Source organism: Ambystoma mexicanum, chromosome 4p, assembly GCF_040938575.1.
Source record: "Ambystoma mexicanum isolate Mex_15411 chromosome 4p, UKY_AmexF1_1, whole genome shotgun sequence".
Classification (NCBI taxonomy): domain Eukaryota; kingdom Metazoa; phylum Chordata; class Amphibia; order Caudata; family Ambystomatidae; genus Ambystoma; species Ambystoma mexicanum.
Window position 1 is genome coordinate 1,086,888,294 of NC_090927.1, and position 8,311 is coordinate 1,086,896,604.

Here is an 8,311-nt window from a genome sequence, read left to right on the forward strand (position 1 = left end):
TTGGTATGCTTACTTAGTACTATATCAAGATTTATAGAACAAGTTTTATTTCTTATGATAGTTAATTTTCTGTTAATTGTTTTTTGGGTTGTTTTACTTTTTGATAGAGGAGGCAAAGTGTTTGTACTAGAAACTTCTTCTGTATTAGCTCTTGTGTTTAAACTTTTTTTTACAAATTCTGCTGTAGATGGATGTTTATGTTGGAGACATTTCTTTTAATTTGCTCTACTTCTCCGTTCCTTTCTACGGAGTTGCTTTTTGGTAGGCATGCTTTAGGGTCTGTTGAAAAAAATACAGAAGGTATGGGTTGGGGTGTTCTGCAATGCATATGTGTTGTGTGCATGAGTGTTTGAGTGAGATGATAAAGATGTATGTAATGGTGTGTGATTGTGCATTGGGAAGTACAACTACTAGGGATGGGTATTCTTGAATTAATGTGTTGATAAACTGGGGTTCAGATGACAGAAGAAAGTAAGCCAGTGGTGTGGAGAAGTATAAATAGTATATCTAAAGCTATACAATTAAAACAGTTGTTTCATCTACAACATCTAAATTCTAGTGGCTGAGTTGGGTAATTTGTGTGGCGAAAAATAGGAATTTGTGGGCCATTCTGCCAGTAAATCACTGTTTAAGACGGGAGGATTTTTGGTCAGAATGGTGCAGAATCTCTATTTTTAGGCACAAAAGTAGCATGAATTAACATTAGAGTGCGTTTGAGTAATAATTCAAATATTGTGGTAACAATCTACTTACTTTTTTTCTATAATGAGCAGCTTGCTTCTTAGTTGTTCTTTGTAATTTAAATTTGGCTTCTAATTTTCAGGAGAATGGTCTTCACTGCAATTGTAAAAGAAAGAAATTAGTAATTTGGTTTGTATATAGCACTGTTTTTAATTTAGACATAGATTTTTTTAATTGAAATGCTCAGCGCCTTCCTCAAAACCATTAAAACTATCTTATGACTAACTGTAGGAAAGAAAATATCTTTACTATGGCTTATCAAAATCATAATGTACCACTGTATACCACTATTCCTGTAACTAAGCTTTTCCACGTAATAGTGAGTCCATTTGATAGCCTGCTTTTCCACGTAAGAGGGAGTCAATGTCATAGCCTGCTTGTCCTATATAAATGTAAGTAATTATATAAACTAAAAAAATTAAAACCAAGTATGTGTTTGTACAAATATTATTCTTTGAGATTTGATGATAGAGTGTGCATGTAATTTTGTTTGATCATATGTAGTCTATATATTTTATTTCAAAAAATGTTAGTTTAACATTATTTGCGTGTGTGTGTGTGTACGAATTGTCTCTTTGTGTTTTGTCTGTATTAAGTGTAATTATGTATTAAGTGGGTTTTATTAGATACTTATTACATGTTTAACAGTACGCAAAACTCTAATAAGAAAGCAGTTATCATTTCATTATTCTACATGGCAATATTATGAATATTGCACCTTCATCATGTATACTGTACACACTGCCTAAGGTTCTGCATGAGTTGCTTAGTATACTGGATAGAACTTCATAATAGAATGTTATTTATATCAATGCATTGCTTAATGCACTAATTAGCTCATGATATTTATTCAAATGATCATTCACACTTTTTGGTCAACATTATAAGAATCCCTCCTACAGACTTTTCATGAAAAGTAAATGCACATGTGATGTCATCAGTGATGTCATCATTGACATTTGTGATGTCATCTTTGATGTCCTGGGTGTTAGTGTTAGCAGTGCACGGTGGCGCGAGTTATGGTTGCTTATCTTACCATAACTGCCGAATTTCAGGGGGTTTTCGGTTTTACTTTGAACCATAACGTCCCTTTAACAAAGTTTTTTTACTGAATTTGATAGGTTTTTAGTGGCGCAACTTAACCATAACGTCCCTTTTAACAGAGTTTTTTCACTGAATATATATATATATATATTCAGGGGAAAAACTTTAGTTGCAGACACGTTAAGGTGAACATTGAACACAGCGAAAATCCTGAAATTCGGCAAGCCATTTAGCCAAAGCCACCTTAACTTGCCGGCCTCATGTTACGCAGCATATGACCACGATGATGACATCCAAGATTACATCACTGGTGACATCACTGGTGACATCACTAGGTGCATCGTATATGACATCACTAATTACATCACCGGTGACATCACTGGTGACATCACTAATGAATTACATCATGTATGACATCATTGCCACCCAGCACTTTTTAATCTTTTGCAGGCTGAGTCACGCTATGTGGCCGGGGCGTTGCTGTTTTATCTTAAGAGTACTACGAGAATAAGGAAATGTTATACAGATGTGCTTCCTTGACGGAATGTAGGCTTGGATGTAAACTTGTAATGTGTTTTAGTCTATGGTGGCTCTATGAATTGTTTTTAGGTTTCATACTGTATAGTATTTTACATTGATTATGTCATGAATTGTAATTTTATGTAATGTTTAATGGATTTTTTAATGATCTGAATAAACAAAAGAATGATTAACATTGGCCAACGTGTCATGGCGTGCACAAAGGGAAGTATACGCCATAACCCGGAGGAACATCTGCCACCTAAAGGTGCCCAATGGCTGCATGGAACAGTGTGTGCCTGGACCTTGGGATGCAGACACGATGGAACACAGCCTGGTGAGGTGACATCAAGCACCCAATGAGATGCAGTAGTTCCACCAAGTACAGAGTGGGGAAGAGACACATCATCACGACAGGGGAGCGGCAGAGGGGGCACATGGGTAAGATGAGTGTGGATTTCAGAATCCTGTCACCAAGGAGCAGACAGGGGATGCACAGACGACTTGAGGTCCAGTTACTGCGGGCCATAACAAGCTGGACATCTGTGAGTATCAACTCATGCAAACACAGAGTACACACTACTCATGATGACACTACAATGCTGCCCACAAAGGCACTGACAGTTAGGGCCTGCAGTGAACCTCAAATGCTGATGCTGTGGCATGCTGGAGGAAGGAGTTGGCCTAACGGGTGTCGTGGTATGAACGCTTCTATATTAAACAATAAGACAAAAAGGCCTAAATTCTCCCTATTCTAAAGGGTATTCCCTACCTAAGTAAGGAAAACGTGGAAGCTCGTCATCAGAGTGGTTGTCCAAATGAAAACGTCCTGTCCTCTGTCCAAAACATCCTAACTCTAGCCCTACCACTTTATACACAAAGAACATAAAGAACGCCAGGAGAATAACTCTTTTCTCCTGGTTCGATGGTATTCGATGGTATCCACCTTGATGATTGTGTTTAAAAAGTCTTAACTTCCTAGCAGGTCTATTCTCTAATATAATGTTGACTGGAAGGGCTCCACCATCTTTTGGAAAGGCATTAATCACAGTGATGCTGAAGGAAGGGAAGGATCCGGCCAACTGAATGTGGATGCAAAGCTATTCACTAGGATCATTGCAACAAGACTAGACGGCCATATGCTATGATTGTGTTTAAAAAGTCTTAACTTCCTAGCAGATCTATTCTCTAATATAATGTTGACTGGAAAGGCTCCACCATCTTTTGGAAAGGCATTAATCACAGTGATGCTGAAGGAAGGGAAGGATCCGGCCAACTGAATGTGGATGCAAAGCTATTCACTAGGATCATTGCAACAAGACTAGAAGGCCATATGCTGGGGCTCATTCACTCTGACCAGGTGGGCTTTATACAGGGCAGGCAGGGGGCTGATACTCTTCGTAAAACCTTGCACCTCATGAGGGAGGCAGCATCTAAGGGGGACAACCCAGTCTTGGTGGTGATTGAAGCCGAAAAGGCATTCGACCGGGTGGACTGGGGGTTCCTCCATGGGGTGTTGGAGAAACTAGGTTTTGGCGAGGGAATTCAACAAGCTTTTAAGGCCCTATACGCAGCTCCATCAGCTAGAGTTACAGTAAACGGGCGTCTGCCACGCATCTTTAGCCTCCAGAGAGGGACTCAGCAGGGTTGCCCCCTAACCCTGTTCCTGTTCTCAATGACCATGGAGATACTGGCAGAATACCTTAGAGGTTCCCCTGAGGTATTGGGCATTGAATCTTTAAACTTAGCCTAGGATCAGTCCCAGCGGCCCTACAGGTCATTGAAAAATGTGGACGGTTCTCAGGCTTCAGGGTAAACGTGGGTAAGTTTGTGATCTTTCCCTCTGCGCCTGACACAGATAGGAATCTAGCCGCACTGGCCCCCCTGGGCCTCCAAATTCAGACGGAGGGGATAAAGTACCTGGGGATAAACATGGTTAGACACAATGAGGATTTGAGCCAAGCAAATTACCCTCCCCTGTTTGCTAAATTATTCACGGAAATGGAGGGATGGGGGAAGGGACAAATATCGTGGATGGGAGGGGTAAACACGATAAAGATGAATCTTCTCCCCAGGGTGTTATATGTCTTTCAGATGCTCCCACTGGATTCATATGGCAGGGCCGAAGACCCAGAATAGGATACGAGACCCTGATCCTACCCAAAGAGAGAGGGGGGGGTTGCCCTCCCTGACTTGCAGACCTACCACAGAGCTGCTCAACTAAGGGCACTGGCCCCCCACTTTAGAGAGGGCCCAAACAAATAATGGGTCTATCTGGAGAACTTTCACCTGCGCCCAGTCACAGTAGGGGAATGGCTTTGGGTCCCACTGAGAAAGCTCCCAAAGAGGATCAGAGATTGCCCAATACTTGGGACAATGTGGAAAGCATTAGCGACGAAGGGAAATTGAGAGAAGGTGACCACATGGCCTTCACCGTTGAGCCACATTTGGTTGCCGCCAGTGAGAGAGGAAATCCCGGGCCATGAACACTACCAGTCCTGGTTTGAGGCGGGGCTCTGTAGGGTTGGTCAGCTGATGAAGGAAGACACTTTTATAAGTATCCAGAAACTGGAGGAGGCATTGGGAATTGGTAGGCTCTCCCCATTCCTATATCTAAGGCTTAAGGGTGTATTAATGGCATCTAAACTAAAGCTGTGTATACAAAGGAAGCTCGCCTCTGTGGAAAAGATCCTAGACACCCACGTACATATGAAAGGGCTCATCTCTCTCCTCTACGGGGCGCTCATGACCCCTCGGGAAGGAGCGACTGGGGGCCTCAGAAGGAACTGGGAGAGAGATTTGGGCTTTGGGAATCGGGGAAAACCTCTGGGGGTGACTCTGTAGCAGGGCATTTAAGACCTCAATCTTGTGTCAATATAAGATGCATGCCATAAAACTCCTTCACAGGTGGCAGTATGACCCGGTCACACTCTCTAGGATGTTCCCAGATGTCATCCCTTTGTGCTGGCATGGATGCGGGGAAAAAGCCAACAATTGGCACATGGTGGCAAGACCATGGTGGTCCTGCCACAAAGTTCAGGCATACTGGTCAGAGGTTCTGAGTTGGCTCAAAGAGACGGGAGAGAGTTCCTACCCAATGGACCCAATCCTGTTATTGTTTGGGCCAGAGAAAAGAGATGAACACTGGGAAAAGCTCCCAGACTTGACACATTTCCTACTTCTGGTGGCCAGAGCCTGTTGGGCTAAAACTTGGAAGAGGGCCACCCTCCCCACAAGGAGAGAATGGGCGGCGGTGGCCAAGGACATCTACTTTATGGAAAGAATCACGGCAGCAATACATGGGTCCAGCACACAGTTAGAGACTGAATGGCTACAGTTTATGAACACGTTTGTCAACCCGGAGGACACGGTCTGAAGACCATATGGGCCCTTGACCCGGCCTTAAAATGCCCTCAGTATAGAACATATGGTCATTGAGTCCGGGAGTCGGTCTTTTACCAATGGTGGGGAACCCGGTCGGAGCTGCCGACAGAGGACCACCAATGACATACGTATCCAGTGCCTGAGACAGTGGGTTTAGGGGGGGAGGTGGGAGGGTGGGTGGACACACCGGGAAATTACTGTTTCTTATGGGATTGTTAGGGGCATATGCCCTATGCTGTTTATTTAAAAAAAGTTCTCTGTTGTTTTACAAAACCAATAAAATTGAATTAAAAAAAAAAGTCTTAACTAAGAGTTCTTGTTCCAGAAGGATATAGAATACCAGGAGCATGACTCCCTCCTCCTGGTCCAATGATTAAATGTCTTGACAATACATTTGCCAACTGTTGCCCTAGTTTCTGAATAAACGTCTTATTATTAAGCCTTGTACTTCTTTACAGGCTTCTGGTCTGGCTTCTGAGTTAACAAACTGTGGAATATAACCAAGGGAATGCCTCCCCGCTCCTGGTTCACTTGGATGTCTGATAACAGTTCCTATTAAGCCTTGACCTTCTCTCTAATCTTCTCTCAGGTTTAGTTTAAATGTTCCACTCTTCTAGTTTCTGTGGTTCAATGGCACTTTGTCAAACTTTGCAACCGGTACTCAGATGAGGGAGTACACTCCCAAGTTTTACTTTACTTTGGTTGACTTTGCCACAGTCAATGAGATGAAGGTGATTACTCCTGAGGCTTTGGTTATCTTCACAACAGTTACTGGCATAAGGGAAGATTTCTCCCAAGTCTTTGGTTATCTTCACAACAGTTACTTCAGAGGCATTGTTTATCTTCACAACAGTTACTAACATGAGGCAGATCCCTCCTGATGCTTGGATCAGCTTTACAACAATTACTGAGATGAGGCAGATGACTCCTGGTGCACTTTTCACTGACAATATTCTTCTTGACACTTCTCCATCAACTATTGTGTCGAGGGAGATTACTCCTGAGGCTTTCATTAGCTTTAGAACAATTACTGAGATGAGGGAGATCACTCCCGATGCACTTCTCACTCACAATGTCACTCTTGCCACTTCTCTACCTACCACTGTGATGAGGGAGATTACTCCTGAGGCTTTCATTAGCTTTAGAACAATTACTGAGATGAGGGAGATCACTCCTGATGCCCTTCTCACTGACATTTTCACTCTTGGTACTTCCCCACCAATCACTATAACAAAGGAGATCCCTCTTGATGCTTTGATTAGGTTTGCAAGAATTACTGAGATGAGGGAGATCCCTCCTGATGCATTTGTTACTCTTCCCCAAGCCCCTACCAGGGCTACTGTATTTCCCGTCACCTCTTACTTCTAGGCACAACAACACTGGTTCTTCCTAGGACATTGGGGCACCTCTTCTGCATTCGTCACCAGTTTCTCTTTGCTTTTCTCTACCCCTCTCCGGTTCTGCAGGGCCTCCAGTTCAGCAGTATTGGTGTTGTTAAGGGACCTACCGGTCCACCGCTATCCAGATTATCACTTCTGTATTGGCCGGGTGTCCTAGGTCCCAAGGCTTCCGCTGACCTTCCGGGTCACATCCTCTCAACCAAAGACTTGCTTCTCTGTCTTGTGTCTTGATTGCTGGGTTTGAACTTCACGGGCAGATACGTCTTCACACTTGCTTCTCTTTGACTTCCCTGGTTCCCTTTCAGGCAGTCCTTTATCTACATTAATGGTTGGTAGCTGGGTCCTCTCCAGTGCAATGTCCAAGTCCATTGTCTGGATCGATGGTGCACTCTTGAGGCCTCCTCTGGGCCACCTCTTGTCAGTACTTTGGAAGTCACATGAAAGAGTATTTTGTATAACTCCTGTAATCTTCTTCACAGTATTTCCATAAAACAGTGAATTAGGTTTCATAGGAAGAAAGGGAGGAGTATCACTATAACATACAGTGGTACTGTCAGAAGCTTTCCTTACAGATCTTAGGGATTTTGGGAACTCAAAAGTAAGAGGGTTAGGGAGTTTCACCATGGAATGAGTCAACATACCCATGAGGGAAGTCACTCCCTGTGAGGTCCTCCTGCTTTATACGACACAGAGGGGGAATATCGGGTAGCAGTCTCACCTCCCTATCCTCCCAGAAAAGGGCTCCACCGTGGGAGGTGATCCAGCGATTTATCATAATGCACACTGCATACCTGTAACACCTGGCATGAGAGAACAGGGGGAGAGGGCACCACTGGAACAATCTTGACACACCAGAAAGGCCACCCACCCCATGGCAATCACTCCACCTCACCCACATGTGAATGCACCACAACATAACCACAGACGACACCACTCCGTAAGAGTGCACCTCCCACATTCCTCCACCCAACATTATAGCCCATGGCCAAGACATCAGAAGTGTGAGCCTCAGTGCACCTAGCCCAACGGTACTAGGACAGACCCCTGATGACCTGTCCTTAAGCTCCACGACACATCACGCAGTACATTGCAAACGGACCCCTGAATGGAACCCATGGAAAGACACCTCTCCCCACACCCCACTCCCGCCTGCACACCCCACCACTGCATAGCCACCCAGCATGCATGTGAGTGAAGCAGCAAGTAGCCACGTGTGCGCAAGA